The sequence below is a fragment of the Chelonia mydas genome, chromosome 6 (assembly GCF_015237465.2).
Source record: "Chelonia mydas isolate rCheMyd1 chromosome 6, rCheMyd1.pri.v2, whole genome shotgun sequence".
NCBI lineage: Eukaryota > Metazoa > Chordata > Testudines > Cheloniidae > Chelonia > Chelonia mydas.
In genome coordinates, this window is record NC_051246.2 from 75,527,209 (window position 1) to 75,547,543 (window position 20,335).

The window sequence follows — 20,335 nt, forward strand, 5'->3', positions numbered from 1 at the left end:
TATTTAATGTAACTGTGAGAGGCAGCTCTCTTCATGATGGTGTCTTTAAACTGTCAGCTTTGGTATGACAAGTAATGTTTAAAATGAATTTCATTTAGAGCTGGGAAAATATGCTGGCTCAACAGCCCTGGAGAAAGCCTCTGTCCTGTAGTGGCAGTGAGAGATTCCCCATACCTAATAATGTGCTTGAACTTTGCTCTGGAAGAACCATCACTACAACCAAGAGGATAGTTCAGTCTCCTGGCCAATTCAGTGACCAATACAATGGTGATGGGTATTTGTATTGCACTAGTCCCCAAGAGGCCTTACTCATGATCATGGCCCAATTGCACTAGAACCTTTACAAACACTTTAATGTTTGCAGCATGTGAGCTTTACACATTAAAGGTACTGCCCCGGCTCAGATGAGCTTATAAACTAACACATAATGATGCTGAGAAAGTGGAACGCATTGACCTAGCTGCTGAGTCTACCAAAACGGATTTCATCAGGGAAAACAAAGACGGTCTTAGATGTAAGGAACAGGACTAGGTCTGAGATCTGTGTTGTATTCCTAGCTCTGTCTGGCACAGACTTCTTGTGGGGTGTATACAGACATGTCACAAGTGATTGTTTCTTCTAATCCTGAGCTAAGGATGTGCAGGTATTTCAGTACCCAGTATTTATCTATGTGCAATGCCCATTCACTGTCCTACTGTGGTGCAATTCCCCGAAGTGCTAGGGTGTAAGCCCACTCTCTCTAGAAGCATTTGAAAAAACTGGCATGATCTTCAATAAGAGCAGCATTGGCCCTTAGAACGTCCAATGTAATATGTGCAGTCACATCTCTCTTTCTCGGAATGATAGCAAGAGATACACCATTGTTGATACTGTAAAGTGAAAGGGCTATTGCCAAATATCTCCATTTTCTTTTATTTGTAGGCATTTCAATGGACCACATCATAGGATCTGAATATTTGTTTTCTAAGTGGGCTTCTCCCCAGGGTCGGTCAAGTACATCCAAGTTTGGAGGTATCAATATTTCCATGGGGGCATCCCAGCATCTCAAATCATGAGCCACATAGTCAGCATAAAATTTGTTATTGAAGTACTGCAATTATAATGGAACTTCATCCATTTGCAAATTCAGTCTGGCTCTTGTAACTTCTGGGTGTGCTTAGGAAACATTTTTAAAACTTAAATCGCAGGTTTTCTTGCCCCAAAAACCTCCAATGACCACACCTCAATTTTCTGGTATATTGCTAAAGAAAAATTGCATTTAAAAAGAAAAAAATCATTTCAATAAAAAGTTACATGTGGCTTTTAGGGGGAGACAGGGTCTAATAATTGTATTTCAAATATTTGCATTTACATTTTTCAGAAGATTTTCTATTGCCTTAGGGATTCATTTACACAGCAGAAACACAGATCTAGTGTTCCCATGGTATTTCAAATCCAAGATGGTGGAAATACCACAGACGACCAGTTCTTATTTTAAAAACAAAATCCCTGAATCAAATAGCATTTCAAGGCCTGTGAAATTAAAAGGCAAAGAAAAGCAGTAAACACTAATAGAAATACCAGCCATATTTAGCTTTAGATGAATACCATTACTTTTATTAATACATATTGATGTAAAACCATAGCTGCACATGGAACTCCACAAGAAAAAGAAATCCCTACTCCTGCTCCTTGGAACTTAAAATGAACTGGTTTGATCCTGAACTCCCTCAACTTCCATTAACGTCAGTAGGAGCTAAGGGCTGATGGCCTCTCATAAGCTGATGTGCTTGGCACCTGCCAGGATCAGGCCATAAGTCAGAGAAAGAACACAACAAAAAATGACAAAAGGTCATAATGGGCAGGAGTAGATATGGTATAAAGGGAAGACATCTGTGAACCCATGGGAAAGTAGAAATGCTTTGGAGGGAGGAGACATGCTCCTGTAGTGAGCGGATTGATGAGCTGATTAGTTACATTTGTTTCTTGTTGGTTATTTGGGGGGCTGGATGAAAGGGAGAGTATTTTATGTTTATTTTTATTCAATTAATATTTAGATTATCATTTTAAATTACGTTTGGTGGATTTTCATTGGAAATTTTGAAAGAAGAAATATTTTCAAATTAATTCAGGTTCTTGTGCATTCTGAATGTACAACCCAAATAGTTTTTCCAGAGTTTGCCAACACCAGTCAACCTTAAACACTATTACCCAGGACAGACAATGGGAAAGGGGGGTGGGGAGTTATTGATCTCAGTCCAGACAATCTTCAGGCAGCAGCTCCAAAGTTAGAATCTTTGGACTTTCACTGGCACTGCCAACTGGAGTCCTAAACAAAACAGTCTGCACACTGGACTCTGTGTACTGAAGAGCCCCTTATGAAAATACTGCTTCTAAAATGACCTATCTTACATAGTAAGGTTCAGGGAATGTTTTCCTTTAATTTTAACTGTGTGTTGGTGCCACCTACCGGATAATGTTGGTATGAACGTCAGCATACATTCCCAGCTACACATGTCTCAATTTTGTTGGCTATTTGAAGAATCAGAAAGGGACCCTTTCCTGGCAGAGGTGCCACTTCAAAATTATTTGAAGGAGGTGATGTGGGGAGACCAGAAGTGAAAATACAAGATTCCTGAAACCAGTCTGAAGTGGATATCAGTGGGATAGTTAAAAACTTCAAGGGAATACTGTATGTCCCCTCCTAGCCTCCTCCTGTCCTTCCAGTGGTTGCTTCTTAGGGATGCGAATATAAGTAAAGAAAAGTAGGGAAAGTTTCAGAATATTAAAATAATTACAGAAGTCTATTTCTCTGCTCCAAAAATAAGCAAAATTGGCAGAACTCCAAACTACACTTTGACTTAAAAAACATTTTTTTAACGATTAATACCATTAAGTGGTATCACTATCATTCTGACATCTGACAAGTAGCACTGACTTTATATAATACAGATAGTAATATGGGACTACATCTTTGCAACAGCTTTATGAGACCATCTGATAGTCACAGATATAAGAATTTACCCAGAGAAAATAAGTTATTTTTCCTATTTTAGAGATGAGGATCTGAGGCACAGGGAGATTAAGCAATCTGGCTCAAATCACGCAAACTCAGTAAGAGCTGGGAAATCAATCTTGGGTCTCCTAGTCTAATGCCTCAGTCACAAAAACAGTATCATGGAGGAGATTAACAGCCATGTTGTTTTACCGCACCTGCTAGGCCAAGGAATTTAAGCAGCACAAATAATGGCAACTCAGAGGTCTCAACTTTATGTTTCCTTGATATAAGTAACTCAGCAGAAGGGTAACAGGGTACAGAGTCTATCATTTCTAGGTCAATCCAGTCCAGGTTAGAAGTAACTGAAATTGTTACTATGTAAGGGTTGTTTAAGCGATGAAGTTGCCTAGGGACCACAACAGGGACTGGAAGTCTATTTCCAGTTTTGCATAGATCCACTATGTCACTTTAGGCAACTCACAAGATGTTTGCCTCTGCTCCCTCATCTATAAAATCATGCCACTGATAAAAACGTGATTAAGTGCTTTGAGATCCTTGGAGAAAAGAGTTATGAGAAATGAGTTTATGGTCTTAACGTAACTTCTAGTACACAGGTATTCTTATCACAATTAGCACCTTTGTTGGCAGTCTCAACAAAGAGACCAAGAAGACTGACTGAGCATGGGAAATGAACTCACCCCTAGAAATTGTCCATCTCAATAAGGGTTGAGGAGAAGGTAGAAGCTTGCATCGCCGATGTGCATACCTATATGTGGATAAACATAGAATGCCAGCCTGTAGTGCTTTTGATCTGGTACCATTTATTAGCCCTAAAGTCACTTTTTTTTTTTTTTTTTTTTTTTTTTTTTAGGAATTAGTGCCTCTAACCAAAATAAACTGAAAGGTGGCATAAAAAAACCCACCCATCTCATATGCAGACTGGGAAGGATGTGTGAGTTATGGAGATCCAGATTCTTTCATTCACATTGAATTTTTGGGTATACAGTAAATTGAGCTGAGGATTAATATTAATGATTTTCAGCTAAAGGAAGTGGAAAATATTGCAGAACTGAATTGGATAAATGAGGTAGCTGAACTGCAATTTAAAAAAAAAAAAAATCACACCCCTCCACAAGCTCCAAGAAAAGCTGGAGAGCCTTTGCTTCCTTACTTTATTTTCCTCTTGCTTTTCAAGTGCAAATATTTTAGCATGAATTTTACTGCCCAGGAAGAAAATATTATTTCATGAAGATTATATTGGAGATGCATCTCTTACCTCTAATAGCATGTTATTTCCTTAAGAAAAAAAGATCCAGCTGTTCTTCTCATTCAAAAAGGAGTAAATCCATGTACTAATTACAGCTAAGACAATACTACACAAGTCAGTTCACTAAGATGTCTTCAAATCACCAGGGCCTGATGAAATGCATCCTATCTGAGATATCAGCAATTATCTTTGAAAAGTCATGGAAGACGGGAGACATTCCAGAAGACTGGAAAAGGGCAAATTTTGTGCCCATCTATAAAAAGGGAAATAAGGACAACCTAGGGAATTACAGACTAGTCAGCTTAACTTCTGTACCCGGAAAGATAATGGAGCAAATAATTAAGCAATCAATTTGCAAACACCTAGAAGATAATAAGGTGATAAATAACCTTATTATGGACTTGTCAAGAACAAATCGTGTCAAACCAACCTGACAGCTTTCTTTGACAGGGTAACAAGCCTTGAGATAGGGGGAAGCGGTAGATGTGGTATATCTTGACTTTAGTAAGGTTTTTGATACTGTCTCGCATGACCTCATAAAATAGGAAAATACAACCTAGATGGAGCTACTACAAGTTGGGTGCATAACTGGTTGGAAAATCGTTCTCAAAGAGTAATTATCAGTGGTTCACAGTCATGCTGGAAGGACATAATGAGTGGGGTCCCACAGGGATCTGTTCTGGGCCCGGTTCTGTTCAATATCTTCATCAATGATTTAGATAATGGCATAGAGAGTACACTTATAAAGTTTGCGGATAATACCAAGCTGGGAGGGGTTGCAAGTGCTTTGGAAGATAGGATTAAAATTCAAAATGATCTGGACAAACTGGAGAAATGGTCTGAAGTAAATAGGATGACATTCAATAAGAACAAATGCAAAATACTCCACTTAGGAAGGAACAATCAGTTGCACACATAGAAAATGGGAAATGAGTGCCAGGAAGGAGTACTGCAGAAAGGGATTTGGGGGTCATAGTGGATCACAAGCTAAATATGAGTCAACAGTGTAACGCTGTTGCAAAAAAAGCAAACATCATTCTGGGATGTATTAGCAGGAATATTGTAAGCAAGACACAAGAAGTAATTCTTCTGCTCCACTCCACACTGATTAGGCCTCAGCTGGAGTATTGGGTCCAGTTCTGGGCGCCGCCACATTTCAGGAAAGATATGGACAAATTGGAGAAAGTCCAGAGAAGAGCAACAAAAATGATTAAAGGTCTAGAAAACATGACCTATGAGAGAAGATTGAAAAAATTGGGTTTGTTTAGTCTGGAGAAAAGAAGACTGAGAAGGGACATGATAACAGCTTTCAAGTACATAACATGCTGTTACAAGGAAGAGGGAGAAAAATTGTTCTTAACCTCTGAGAATCAGACAAGAAGCAATGGGCTTAAATTGCAACAAGGGCAGTTTAGGTTGGACATTAGGAAAAACTTCCTGTCAGAGTGGTTAAGCACCGGAATAAATTGCTTAGGGAGGTGGTGGAATCTCCATCTTTGGGGATTTTTAAGAGCAGGTTGGACAAACCTTGAGTGCAGGGGACTGGACTAGATGACCTCATGAGGTCCCTTCCAGTTCTATGATTCTAAGACATAAGATAATACAGAAGGTAAAAACTGACACCTTCCAAGTGTTCAAAAATCATGAGGACAACACTGGCTCTGAAAGACCATCTAATATGGAAATAAAGTGACTAATGGAAAGTTTGCCCTCACATAATCTATTTCCCTTTAGCAAAGATGAGCACAGCCTTCCAAAAATGGGTGCATCCCATTGTTTCTCACTTTCTCATCAGGTTTTGCAAGTGATGTAACTTCATTACTGTACCATGAAAAGAACAATGGGCTGGACTTTCCATTGCCTTGAGTAATACAAAGATCTAGTTTGTGTGGTCAGCACGACTGTCTTCAGTATTTGTCCCAGCCACTCTGCAGCCTGTTATTTTCTCACAGCTACGGCTTACTTCTTTAGCTCAGAAGGCTCCAGCTCATTTTGTCAAAGTTTTCGACAGACCTGAGCAGCAGGATGTTTGCCAACAGTCATCACTATTCATTTAAAACCTTTTCTGTGAGTGTAATAACTCATTTTAAAAGTGCTGATTTGTCAGAACCTGAAGAATGAAGGTGTCTATTTCTCCATAGATCATACACAGCACGGGCAGCAGCGAACACCCCTTCACATTGTTCCACTAATATACCTCATCCCTGACCTAGCGGGCTGAGGATGAGAAGATGAGAAGTTAGATGAGAAGTTAGTTCAGTCTCCATGGTCCACTCAGTCCCAGGCTTCTCTGCTAAAACTGCTATCAAGTATTAATTGTGTAAAGAAGGGTGTTCAGGATAGCAGTTGTCCAGTTCTAACTGGATGAACAAACTCATTGCACAAAAGTCACCTGACAACTATTAGATATTAACATCTTTCAGTTACTGCTGACCAGGGTGGAATTTGAACTGGTAAATTAGACATGAATGGCCGCTGGTCAGGGAATGTGTTTTTTACCCACAGAAAAACAAAAATTGGAAATAAAGACTGCCTGAGAAACCCAACCGACAGAGAAGAATAGGGGTCTGAGGCACCTGAACTACAACTCCCATGAGTCATTGCAGCAGCATTTCAAAATGGTTTTTTTTCTCCCTTTGGCCTGAAAGCAGACACTTGGAAAGTTTTGTTTAGTCAAAAACCTACTATTCTGTTGAAAAAAAAAAGTTTTGATGAAAAATTTTCAGCCAGCTCCAGGAATTAATACACTGTAGACCAGATTAATTAGGAATTAATACACATCTGACCCGCAGGACCTTCTGACCCGGCCTTCCCCTTCTGTTCCCCCCTCCCCCACAGCCTCAGCGCGCTGCGCCACCAGCACTCTGGCCGAACTGCTGCCGGCGTGGCTGCGAGTTCCTGCTGCTCTGAGCAGCTGGTGAGGGGTTGGGTAAGGGGTAGGGGGTCCCAGGGGGAAGTCAGGGGACAGGGAGCAGGGGGTGGTTGGATAGGGGGCAGGGGTCCCAGGGGGCGATTAGGGGCAGGGGTCCCGGGGGGGGAGCGGTCAGGGGACAAGGAGGGGGGTTGGATGGGTCGGGGTTTCTGCGGGGGTCAGTCGGGGGCGGGAAGTGGGAGGTGGCGGGGTCCAGGCTGTTTGGGGAGGCATAGCCTTCCCTACCTGGCCCTCCATAAAGTTTTGCAATCCCTAACGTGGCCCTCGGGCCAAAAAGTTTGCCAACCCCTGTTGAAGACTATTTTTTCCAGTTTGAATTTTCTATTATATATATTTGAAGTCTAGTGTTCTCTCAATGAGTATATGAACACAAAGTTTGGATCTGAACTTCCCTGAGCTCAGAGGTGTTTTGATCTATGATCTTGGTCTAGGCCAGACTTTGTTTAGTAATGAGTGAAGTTATGTGCACTCCACAAGAAGAGAACATACCCCCCAGCTTGAATTAATATCTAACGTGCATCTTATTTACTAGGGTTAATATGAAACTAGACAAAACTATTTCAAAATATAACTGTGCAAATGATTCTTTCCGACTGAGCTGTGGGAGGTTAGAATGAAATTCCTGTGCTCACAGTGAGCTCAGCTGACCAGCAGGAGAGAGAAAAAAAATCACTGTTTAAGGGAGGGCCCCACATCTTTGCACCTGTAGTTCAGTTTCTGCAATCCATCATTTACATTACCTTTGGAAATGGAGGATTAGGAAAATCTTGTGGCAAATTTACAGTGAACTGTGAATGCTTCCTGTCCTCCCTGCCTCAGCTACAGCTGGAATCTAATAACTCAAAATCAGTTATTTCCTGGCAAAATAATATATTTCTACTTACAAATATCCTTTCTGGGGAACTGAAATGCTACTATGGAGAGTGTTGGATGATGAGTCCTGTAGGTTGTAAAATCTAAATTCATTCTGATCCTACATTTAAAACCAATATTTACCTTTCTCTGAGGAATTTTAATCATTTCCTTTACTGCAGCAATGATTCTTTAGAGATAGTTCTGGACCTGGAAAGGAAGAGGGAAAACATTCAAGGAAGATAGAGAACTCTACATAACCAAGGTCTTTGTACAGTACTACAACATGTGTCTGAAGAAATATTACACTGCAAATAGCTAAAGAAGTCATTTAGGAGCCACAGTCTTTTCAAGCAGCTAGTTGGGTTTTAGGGCGATCACGGCCTCTCACTTCATGACTCCACAAATAGGATTATCTAACGACTTATTGGGAGGGCCGATCATTTTTTATAGCCACATGGCATCTCAGTGCTTTCCCTGTTGTGTACCTGTACTGGTACTATGGTGAATGTGAGGCTAATTTCCCAACCTGGAACATTCCATACCATGTCCAAAGGCAGAGTAAGACAGAATGCATCAAATTTTTCAGTATTGTTGTAGTTTACCAGAAGCAGGTAACAAGCATCAGTCGTCACATTTATTCATCAGTCCTGAAATTACTTTAGCTGATATCAGCTTATGGCTGGAGGACTACAAACATTACCATGGACAATCAAATCTATCATCACTGTTTCTGTATAACAGTCAAAATATAAAGTGGGGAGTGGAGAACTTGTTTTGTCAAGTTTAGGACCCTCTTAATAATAGAGCGTTCTATATTTAGAACTTGAAGTTATGACAGAAAAAAAATCATTTGAGGTTTCAGTTCCACTCAGCTCATTCTATTCAGGATTTCAAGTGCAAATCCTGAGCTGCCACAGGTCTCTTTATTTCATGTCCCTGGTTAGTTCTACAAGCAAGGCAAAAATTACTTTCAGGCAAGAATCGCTATTGTTTGCATAACACAAGATTCCGTTTAGCTACAAATACATGGGGTGAGGAAGCAATTACATTTTCCTTTAAAAACTGTGGTTTAATTTAAGAGAAAAAGTGTCTGGCAAAACTCAAAAGTTTAACAGAATTTGAAACTCAAAACTAAAAAAAAAACTAGAGGTTTTGCAAAGCCAAAACACCATGATGTTCTCTCACCCCTAACAATTAATTATGCAACATTTAAAGGCAAGTCTTGTGAGTAAACCCTTTTGCAAATGATTACATGCTATGGAAACAGAATATAATAGTAATACTATCAATTACATAGTGTTTTATATTCAAAGAGTTGTACAAACAAACAAAGAAATTCATATTTTTCTGCAAAATCAATTCTGATCAATAGCGAGTGGAAATTAGCGAAGGGAAAAACCAGAACCCTGGTTTCAAGCACTCAAGTTTTGTGAGTGTTAAAATCTGAACCTGGATTTGTAATTTTCCAGTTGGCCCCAAACTTTATGAGATTAAATTCTGCAGAGTGAGCCCATATATAAACATGTAAACAGTATCTCTGTGTATGTTCTGTTTGTGTACATTCAGAGAAACTAGACATGCTAGTTGTTTTTCTTACATGTACATTCAGTAGTTAGAAAAATAGAAGTCAATATAAAGTACAGATGAAAACTACTGAACCAGCTCCAGCAAGCACTAACTCTTAGTGGTACAAAATAACATCTAGTTGTGCTCAGATCCCCTTACTCAGGGGAGAAAAAAATCTATGTAGGGAACAAGAAGTTCCATAAAGTTTCCGTTGCAGTTTTTCCTCAGTATCATTCCCTTAGGGGGTATCCCACACACCCCACATAAACGGTTATTTAGTTCTCAAAGCCACTGACCTTGGATTTCCACTCAGCTCTAAGGTTGTGCAATACCAGCGAAGACCACATACTGCCACACTCTCACAGCTCTCCATGTCCCTTCCCAACTCCCTGGCAGCATGGATCCAGCACAACTTCTCAATTGGCTGCTTTCCATGGACTCCCTCCTTAGTAGGGACTCCACATCATGGAAAAGTGGACACCACATGCTTTTCTGGGGAGAACATGCAGAGAGTACCTGTTTCCCCTCCCCAGCCCCAGTTCCAGGGTCACAGCCTGCTCCTGCCCACAGTGAAGCTAGGGTTCTAGGGGGGAAAGCAAGAGCAGGGTTCTAGGGGGAAAGCAGCTGAAGCAGCACTCCTACCTTCAGACAGGGATCCACTGTGTTTTTATCCCTGCTGCTGCAGAAGGAATGACTTAGCCCTCGGCTAACATGTCTCTGAAATACTGGTTGCATGTGAAACATTATATAAATACTCCCTATCTGCAGTGCATCCACCACAGATAACTATGAACCATGATACGACTTCTGAAAACATCACCTCCAGATGTTGGACAGTAACAGAAACTGCAAGGGTTCTACAGCACCAGAAGAATGTAGCATGGGGTTGGCAACAATGCCATTGGCAGCCTATGGTGGAGGAAAAATTGGTGCACACGGGTGAGGGATGAAGATTTTGATGAAGAATAAGAATAGAGCTTAAGGTACAATCTACAAAACCAGAACTTTAGCAAGCTTCTCAATTCCCAGTGCATTCAGAGCATAATGACCAGAGAACCATTTAAAGGGTCAGTGGTAACAGGCAATTTCTGAGGCCTTCTTGGATAGAAGAGGTAGGCAGCAGAATATGTATCTGCATGAACGTATTTAGAAATATTTATCTTGCCAAACACAGGGGATATCTGTGCTATTCAGAAAATGTATTCTTCAGTTTGTCCATCCCGAGTACAGCAGCAGTCTTAAGTTTCATGGGCCAGATTCTGCTCTCAGTAACACTGCTGTATTCTGTTGATCTTAATAATATTGCTCTTGATTTATTCAGAGGTAAATGAGGAGAGAAATCAGCCCCTTTGTTTTTATAAAGGACTGAAAAAGCCCTTTTATGAAGGTAACAGTACGAAGTCTAATGATGTTCACAGATTGTTACATTGCAGTCAATTACCCTTCTGCTGCTGGAGAACTAACTTTTTAAAAATGTGTTTCAAAAAGGATTCACCCCTTCTCCTCCCCACTGTGGAAGTGAGAAAAAGTTTGTTTTTTATGCTCATTCATCTTCATTTCAGTTAAGAATGCTCTAGGACTGCCAAATTTATTAAATTTTGTGGGATTTTGGTAACGAGAGAATGAGAAAAGAATTAGAAATCAATCCAAGGCCACCAGAATGCATTAACAAGATCCAGAAAGAATGGGGTTTTGGTTAGACTTGTTTTGTAGGGTTTATTTGGAAGAGAACCTCTTAGGTTAAAGTAGAGAAACTTAACTCAAATTCCTTCTTGCTAGTTAGAAAGATAATTTCATATACAGACTTTAGCACTACCAACAGGAGAGAGACTGGAAAGCTTCAGAAAACATATGAATTAAGGATAGTCAATTGTAAAACCAAAATTTCTCAGCTCTTGCTGGTTTGTGATAAAACCTTAACACTATTTAAACTTAGAGGAATTGTATTTAATTTCCCTCCTTTCCCCTCTTCCTTCCCCCCTGCCCCATCTTTTTTTATATATAAAAAAGACAATGGAAAGTTATAAGATATGAATACTCTTTCCTGGAGAAAGTAGCCATTTGTGTCCAGGGAAGGGTCAAATAGTTTGGATAAAATAAGAACCAACCCAAACCACCACACATTCTTAAACTGAAACTTCAGAATATTTAACAAACTCTTATTCTTTCATTTTCTTGTGCTTTTGCGTTTCCTAATTTAGCTGTGCCCAAGAGTGGGAGCACTAAAACACACCAAGAAATATTCCATTAGTGGTGAGATGGATGGACAGATCTGGATCATGACACCTCCATCTCATGTGCTAACTATTCATTTCCTGCCCTTGAGGATTCATTGTCATGTTGTCCAATCTTGGGGGCTTCATCCACAATGCAAGTTTTAAATGCTGAGACATTTTTCCATTATGTCTATATACCACAAGCTGAAATTTGTTTAGTTATAAAAGGTTTTTATGATATTCTGAATATTTTTTCATGAACATCAATAATTTCAAAAAAGTTCTCAATTGTTTCATATTATCTCACTCTCTTTTTAACTCTGTATATTAAACATTAATTTTTATTCTTTATTTTAAATTAACTAAATGCCTCTAGCACTTATTCTGGCCATTTTATATTTCTTTAGGCCGCACACAGTAGTCACACCGAGAAAGGGATGACTGGAAATAACAGGAAACAGAAGGAAAAACAGATCCAGGGTAGGGCTCGAGAAAACCCTCTTTTATCAAACCAGTAATCCAAAGATTCAGGTCAAGGGCCGGACCCCATGCCAGGTACAGACCATTGTCAGTTCCAGAAAGACAATAAACCCCATCCGACTTGAGTTCTTCCCCAGGTTTTCCTTATGGAGGTCTGAAGAATTTCTCCCATTCACCAGACTTTCAGTTTGTGAACACAGCTCGGGGCAGGAGACACACCGTACGATGAGTCCCCAGGATATGCTTCATCTTGGGGAAATCTGGCCAGTCTTTCCACTTGCTAAGTGGATGAGCAGCCTGTGGCCTGAGCATCACCTAGGGAAGCCCCACTGCTCCTCCTCTCTTCTGAGCAGGTTATAGCTCTCAGGCCTGCAGAATCCAATTTTCTCCAGGATTAACCCCCCTCCCAAAAAAGAGCCTTTCCTTTATCAAGGCCCACAACTTTCTAAAGGCCGCTTCCTCCCCTTTATCAGTATTTCCCCTCCTGATTATTCCATCCAGGTGAAGGAGTCTCCTTCTATGCATGACATTTCTAACAGGAGCCAAATGCATCCCATCTTTCTAAGCTTGGTCATTAACCCCTTTGAGTCCTAGCCCTGTGTGGGTTTTGGAGACCCCATTACAAACCTTAGTTTCTTAATTAAACAATATAAGAAACACTGGTCTAGATTCAGAATGGCTTTTAGGCACTTAGAAAATTACTGGGATTCGCAAAGCCTGAGTTCACTGCCTAGGTGCCGAATATTATGAATGGGGAGAGAGAGGTGCCTCAGAATGGGATTCACAAAAGCCAGGACACTAGGTGGCACCTCACCTAAACTAGCCAATGTGAGTTATGTTCGTGGTCCTATCCTTCTCTTGGAGATGGGTACCTAAGTCCAGGCAAGCACCTCTCTCCTCTTGGAATTTTCAACTGCAAACCCTCTCTTGGTGTTAGGAGCCTATGCCATTTTTAGCAAGAAGCTAATCCTTCTCTCTCGCCTGATGATTCTTTCATTATTTATCCACAGCAGAACAGCTTCAACATTGGGCCAGAAAGAAAGACAGCAAGCACAAGAATAAATTCATAACTTGGTAGTCAGAGCTCTCACCCGGGAGGTGGAAGACCCAGAATCTAGTCCCCTGGCTCCATGGGCGGTGGGTGAATCTTGGGGAGGCTAGCCTCCTGCCTCGCCTCTTCTGGCCGAGGCCACACCCACGGTCTCTGGTCTCAGCTAGCCTGTGGCCCAGGATCAGAGCTTGGTCAGGACAACGGAGGGGGGAAGAGAGCTTGGCCCCAGCCAGGGTTGAGATCTCAGCCCCCACTGGGACCGTGGCAGAGCTCTCGACCTTGGCAGAAGCTCCAAGTCCAGAGCCCCTCACCCATTCCTCTCCTTCCCCCACAGCCCCACTCCCTTCCCCCCACTCGCTCCTTTCTCCTCCTCGGCTGCAGCCCCAAGACCGGAAAAGCTCTGTGCCCCTGCTCCAGCTGTGGTGGGGAGCAAGAGCTCCTCCAGCCCCAGGGCTGTGGTGGGGGGAGATTTTTCAAGGGACCCCGAATTGGCCTGGCCCCTGCCCAAGATACTGTGGAGCAGGTGTTTTACTTATTGTTTGAATACTTGAGTCATTGTTGCGATGTTCTCCAAACTTAATGTTGTGTCCCATCTCCTCTTAATAAAAGTTTTATTTCATTATACACTGACTCAATGCTCAGGGGTGACAAAGTTTTGCCTCTCAAGTGTGCCCCAGGGTGGTGGTTAGTTTTCCCAGATTTTGGGCAACTCTCCCCACTATGCCCCATAGCATTGATGTCCCAACAGAAGAGCCACAAGAACAATTAAAGGATTGGAAAACATGCTTTAAGTTTATAGTGATAAGCTAAATATATTAAACTCCTTGAGTCTAACAAAGAGAAGGTTAAGGGGTGATTTGATCACAGTCCATAAGTACTACATGAGGAACAAATATTTGATCACAGGCTCTTCACTCTAGCAGAGAAAGGTATAAAAAGATTCAATGGCTGGAAGTGGAAGCTAGACAAATTTAGACTGGAATAAAGCTTTTAAAAAACCACACACACACACCAGTGCGGGTAATTAACCACTGAAGCAATTTACCAAGGGTTGTGGCAGATTCTCCATCACTGGCAATTTTTAGGGAATTATTTTGGGGATGTCCTATAGCCTGTGTTATACAGGAAGTGACTAAAGGATCATAGTAATCCCTTCTGGCCTTGGAGTCTATGAATCTATGACATCTGGTTACAGATGCCACGGCTGTCAGCCAAACCCAATTGCTAGAATTGAAAGAACCTATACAGCCATCCCTTTGCTAATATCGTTTTACTTTCCTATTTGAAGATGCTGCTTACAATGTAGGGAAAGGTTTACAGCCAAGAATTTGCAAGCCTGCAATTAATTTGCAATAGGAGATCTAGTTTTCTAGTCCCAAAAGATCTTAAATTAAAACAATAGTTATTCAGAGCTGGTATTATTCCAGATAGAAGTGAAAAGTGAAGGCAACATTCTGTAGTTTTATAAACATGTTTCTTGATCCTACTAGCTACCTTCAGCTAAAAGGACAGTTTCCAAATAAGCACATATTACAGTTAAGTAAAAAAATAAATAAAGATACTGCACATCTACATGGGACTCCCCTGAGGTCTCTTTATTAAACTTTTGGATCTCAAGATGATAAAGCTCTACCATACCAAATCCATAATTGGGGTTTCTGATCCTTCTGTATTTTGGGGAATTTATCTTGGGTAAATTATGGCTCCTTCTTTAGAAGAAACTTTAATTTTACCAGTGTTTTTTAGAAAAGTTTCCCTTAAATTATATTTTAAAATGTCTCCCTCTTGAGTCCCTCCATGCTAAAGAGAAGCTCTCATCAAGTACGGGATATTTTTAACACCTGCTGGCCTCTCTGCAAACAATTCTCAATACTGCAAAAGTTGTAAATTTGGGGTCTTTCTGGTTAATCTTTTAGAAGAACTTGTCCCTAAATTTATGCTGCACTTTTTTTAAAAAAAGTGTTTTTATTGGTTGGGGGGGGGGGGGGAATCTACCCACAATAGACAGGCAGTCACATTTGCAAAATATATGCAGAAAAAACAGATAATTTAATGTTCAGATTTTAAAGGGGTTTATTTTGTGCAGAGTGGCTTCCTTGGTTCCAGACTATAAATTACTACACTGATAGTGAATTGTAAAAAAAAAAAAAAAAGATACATTAACATGTGGATTTTTCACATTGCACAGTTAGCTACATGCAATGTATAGACAACTCTAGGTTGTTGGTGGGAATCTATTCAAGGTCAGAACTACAAGACTTAGAGAGACATTCCAAAAGACTATTGTTCAATGAGGTGACAGCTTCATTCCCGTCTCTAGCGGCTAGATGGCCATAACAAACCATACAAAATCCAGATAGACATCATGCTTTAGAACCCATCATACAGTGGCATACAGTGCCTAATACAGGATTAAAAAATGCGCCACATCAGTCCTAGTATGTGGAATCTTCTCTGCTCCTCCTTTAAAAAAAAACATGTTTCTAGGGATCATGAGTTGGGTGAAGTCTAGAAAGAGTGCCTGTGCTCCTTGTATTCTTGATTGGAGAAAGGCCTTTCCAAATGAATATGTATGGAACGGAGCAGATTAGTTTGATCTGACCTCCATAATTGAGAGTCCTTAAATGAAAATACCCTGTGTAGAATTTCTTCTGGTTTTTGCAAACTACAGCATCCTCATTGACACTGAGTATTGCAGAGAGACAAACTACTTGTCAGCCAATGCAGAGAGATCACGGACTGAATGGGCATAAAGGTTCACTTAGACTTTCCACTGGTACCATTGCGAATGTGTTCTGAAATTGCCTGTACAGACTCGGCATAAGACTGTACTTTGGTCACACCATCTGCTTACTCAGGCTCTGAACCCTTTTCCAAGATCTGTACTACAGAACATCTTGATTTTTCAGATCAGCACTGGAGCAAAAAAATGCTGAGAAAATGTAATTTTGGAAGGCTGCCTAGACAAGTCAGACATGTTTTATGATTTTTTTTTAAAGCATACACATTCACGAATGGGAAGCCCACCATCACAGCTGTTATTCTCTTTTCCAGTATTGAATATAGTTATTTGAATTATATTTAATGGAATATTTTCCAGATTGGAAACAGCATGCAGTTGCCTATACAGGCAATTTCAGAACACATTTCCCAATGGCTTCAGTGCAAACTCTAGGTAGAAAAGGCTCATGCATTATTACTACCATGTTTTATACAACCTTGCTCAGAATAGGGTTAAATAACATGGAGATAGAAATGTCAAGTCTGGTCTAGTGTCTATCTATATAATAAGATTCCAGGAATGTCACTCTGAAGCCTAGAATGTCTGTTGAGTCAGTTGGAGGTGACAGAAACACCTACAAGCATGGCTGAGACCTCTGTTTGTTCAGAATATCAGGTTCAATTACCACCGGGATTTGCTGTCTCTCAACATCTGATTTTTAAGTTCAGCCATGTGACTGATTTACGAATTACACCCATACAGTGAACAGTTACAGTAAGGTATGTATCTATGCTATGCCAAGTGTCCTAGGACCACTGTGATATCAGAGGTAACTCAATCACCACCACCCTTACAGGACAGCTAATCTGCATGCAACAATTCCGTTGCTTGTACGAGGGAGACTGCACAGGTAGTGGATTATTTTGCCCAATTCCCAGTTCTCCAAAACCACCCACACAATACAACCACCACTCACAATAACCAGAAGCACACAGAGCCCCTCACTACAGCACATACCCTTCATTCACAACCTTCACAAAACAAAGTCTCCTAGCACACCCTCAGTCATATTTACCATAAACCCGAGTGTCAAAGCTTCAGGTCTTCACTAGTATTACTGTAAGCTCTTTGAGGCAGGGACTTTTGTTCTGTGTTTTACAAACACAGAGCACAATGGGGTCCTGGTCCATGATGGGGGCTCCTAGGCGCTATGACTAATAATAGTAATAAATCGCTTTCCACCTGTGAAGCTGAACCCATTTGGTATTACAGATTCTAACATTGCCAGGGTAGATGCAATCACATACTGCAGGATATGGTGAAGGAATAGTGCACATGAACTGCTGGTCTGCACTATACAGAGGGATTTTGCCTTGAGAATCTACTTTGTGTGTGAAGTCACTAGCTACCCCCTCTCTTCGCCTACACCCAGTATGCAGTGTGAAATACAAAGCTGTGAGACTCACACAGTAGTGTGAAATCCTTCAGCATGAACTTTTCATTGTTTGACGCCATCCCATGCAGTGGAAACACCAAATTTCCCCTAATGTCCTGCACTTTAAGTAGCTCTCAGGAGTTGCCCTTCAGTGAACAATCTAGCAAAAGGTATTATTTGTTAGGGGGCTAGAGTTCTACCTCATATAAAGCAGCAAAATGACATACCATATATAAACCAGTGATCATAAACAATTTTATCCAGGGGTAAAATTCAAAATAAAATGCCTAACAGGTACATTTGGAAAACAGTATCCAAATTATGCTACATTGTCTTGACACTTAGCAATTATGTAACTTTTTATCTTTAAAACATTTTACAGCCATTGATGGACACAGTGGTGAAATGAGGACAGACATGCATGGAATTAAGTGGCAGGCTGCAACTTTTACTAAACTTTAAACACAGGGGAGGGGCTCTACCCACCCATCATCCATATTGTCCTATACCAGGCACTGAATTGGTTCCACTGCAGGGGTTACAGAGCTCCTTACCATATAAACCATAACTAGCACAAGGGTTACAGGGCTCCTTACCATATAACCCTATCCTCAGCCTACCCTCCAGAATTCAGCTCTCTCTGTGTCCTAGCACCTTCCTCCTTCTGAAGGAGACAGAGGGTTCAGAAGGGTGGGGACTTCAGACCACGAGGGCCAAAAGGTCTGACCTCAGTGCGTGAAGGCCACAAGATCTCATCCTATCCCATGAGCCCAAGGACCATCACCAAAATACCAGGTCTTTTATCTCTGGGAACCCTTCACTTTATTCTCTTAACCACAGTGGAAACTGGCCACAAGTTGCAACAAACAAACAACTCCACCCCAGTACCTCAGTCAGGTACTAAGTGTGTTCATACTCAACCCACTGTGGTGTGAAGGTGCTGCCAGGAAGGCAAAAATCTCCCTGGTCCTCTGCCAATTGGCCCATGGGAGAAAATATTCCTTCCTGACTCCCTAAATAGGTGATCAGCCAGACTTGCAGCATCTCTCAGGCTGTGTTCCTGTTCCTAGTTTGGGTGGGTAGGGTGGGCTGCTGAAGTGGAGCTGAAAGAGGCTCCACATGGCTGCCATTCTGAGTTAAATCCTGGGAGCTGGGGAATGCTGGCCCCTCTCCCCCAGCTGGCCAGTGGGTGCCAGAAACTCCCAGAGGGAAAAGCTACCTACTGACCCTTGGCAAGAGTCTCCCTCCCTTTCTGCTAGGACTATCCCCCTTTCACCACTAGCCCCATCAAGTTACCCCACCCTTAATGTAGGTGGGTGGCATTTTACTAATCCTCATGACACCATATCTCACAGTGGTGCTAAGTATCAGAGGGTAGCCGTGTTAGTCTGTATCCACAAAAACAACATGGAGCCCGGTGGCACCTTAAAGACTAACAGATTTATTTGGACATAAGCTTTCGTGGGTAAAAAAGTCTTTAAGTCTTTAAGGTGCCACCGGACTCCACTGTGAGATATGGTCTCCATTCTGAAGATGGGAAATGGAGACAGAAACTAAGTGACTTACCCAGGGCCAGACAGAGACAAAGTGTCAAAATCAAAATTAGAAATCATAAGTTCCTGGATCCCAGCCTTGTGATCAGACCACTGGATTACTCCTCTTTGTGCACATGTATCCATAATGCACACAGTGGAGGTATTACAATATATTACAGGTGGTGTAATTTATTACAGTAGAGATATTGCTCCCAGAGCAATGTGCATACGTGTGTTTTGGTTTTTTTTACAAATTGATTTATGGCAATGTTGAAAGTTTCATGGAAACAAACTCACAGTTGAGTAAGTATGAAAGGTAAAAGCCACCAGTTGGAAAGTCTTTTGGTGTTTAATAATCCCTGGCCTGAACGTACTTGGCTGAGGGTGCTGGTCATATCTGCAAAACAGAAAAGTCTGACACAAGAATACGCTCAGAAGACTAGTTCTGACTCTAAACAGTGTAGACAAAGAAGCCACTGGGCAATACCAACCGAGCTAATGAGTAGACAACAGGTAATACTAACTGAGCAGTTGAAGAGCCAGTGGGTAACATCAGCTTGTATGCACTGGACTGATTAGTTTTGTAGAGTGCTATGTTCACTTTTGTAGTGATCAACAGCAACCTTGTAGAGCTGGTTAAAAATCAGAGCACATATTATACTGCTCAGATTTCTAATCTTAAAGGTGAACTAGCACCGATATGATGAAAGTCACCTAGTGCTAAGGCTCAGTTCTTAATCCAGCTAATAAGATGATCTCCTACTCTGCTGCCCTGCTTAGTTGCATGGGCCTGCCTCCGTGTTTCATTGAGTTGGCTACAGTCTTACCATTTAGTTTGTTATTTGGGCTTTACTGCAGTTTACTGGATCTGATACATCTTTGAGGTTGAATTCAAGATTAAAACAATCTCTGAGCATTTTAATTATCCTTGGCCACCCACATGCAGTTAACTCTGAATAGCTCTGTACATATGCTATGATGCAATGTAAATATCCTCATTCTTCATGCATTTCAGTTTTTCCAGATTACAGATTCTAACCATTAGGAAAAAACAACAACCCACAAACATGTAGCGCTGGGACCAGGGAAGTCATTTTTCACAAGAAACATTCCTTTCATTTCCTATACAGTAGGAATCACTACTGAGCAAGCATTCCTCCATCATTATTTTTTCTCTTAATACAGCTGCTGGATTTAAAACAAAAATGCAACTTCTCTAGCCACAAAAATCCAACAAAAAGCAACTGAATCCTCAAGAGGATTTTGTTACATTGACTTAAAATTCAGTATTAACAGTAA

General features: G+C 41.0%; 1 long non-coding RNA gene across 1 annotated transcript; it reads left to right on the top strand.

Annotated features, from left to right (window-relative positions):
- Positions 1-7,056: 7,056 nt before the first annotated feature.
- Positions 7,057-13,966, top strand: LOC119566439. Its single transcript, XR_005225534.2, has 2 exons — positions 7,057-7,161; positions 10,366-13,966. It is a non-coding gene; the product is annotated as an uncharacterized LOC119566439 (long non-coding RNA).
- Positions 13,967-20,335: the final 6,369 nt, after the last annotated feature.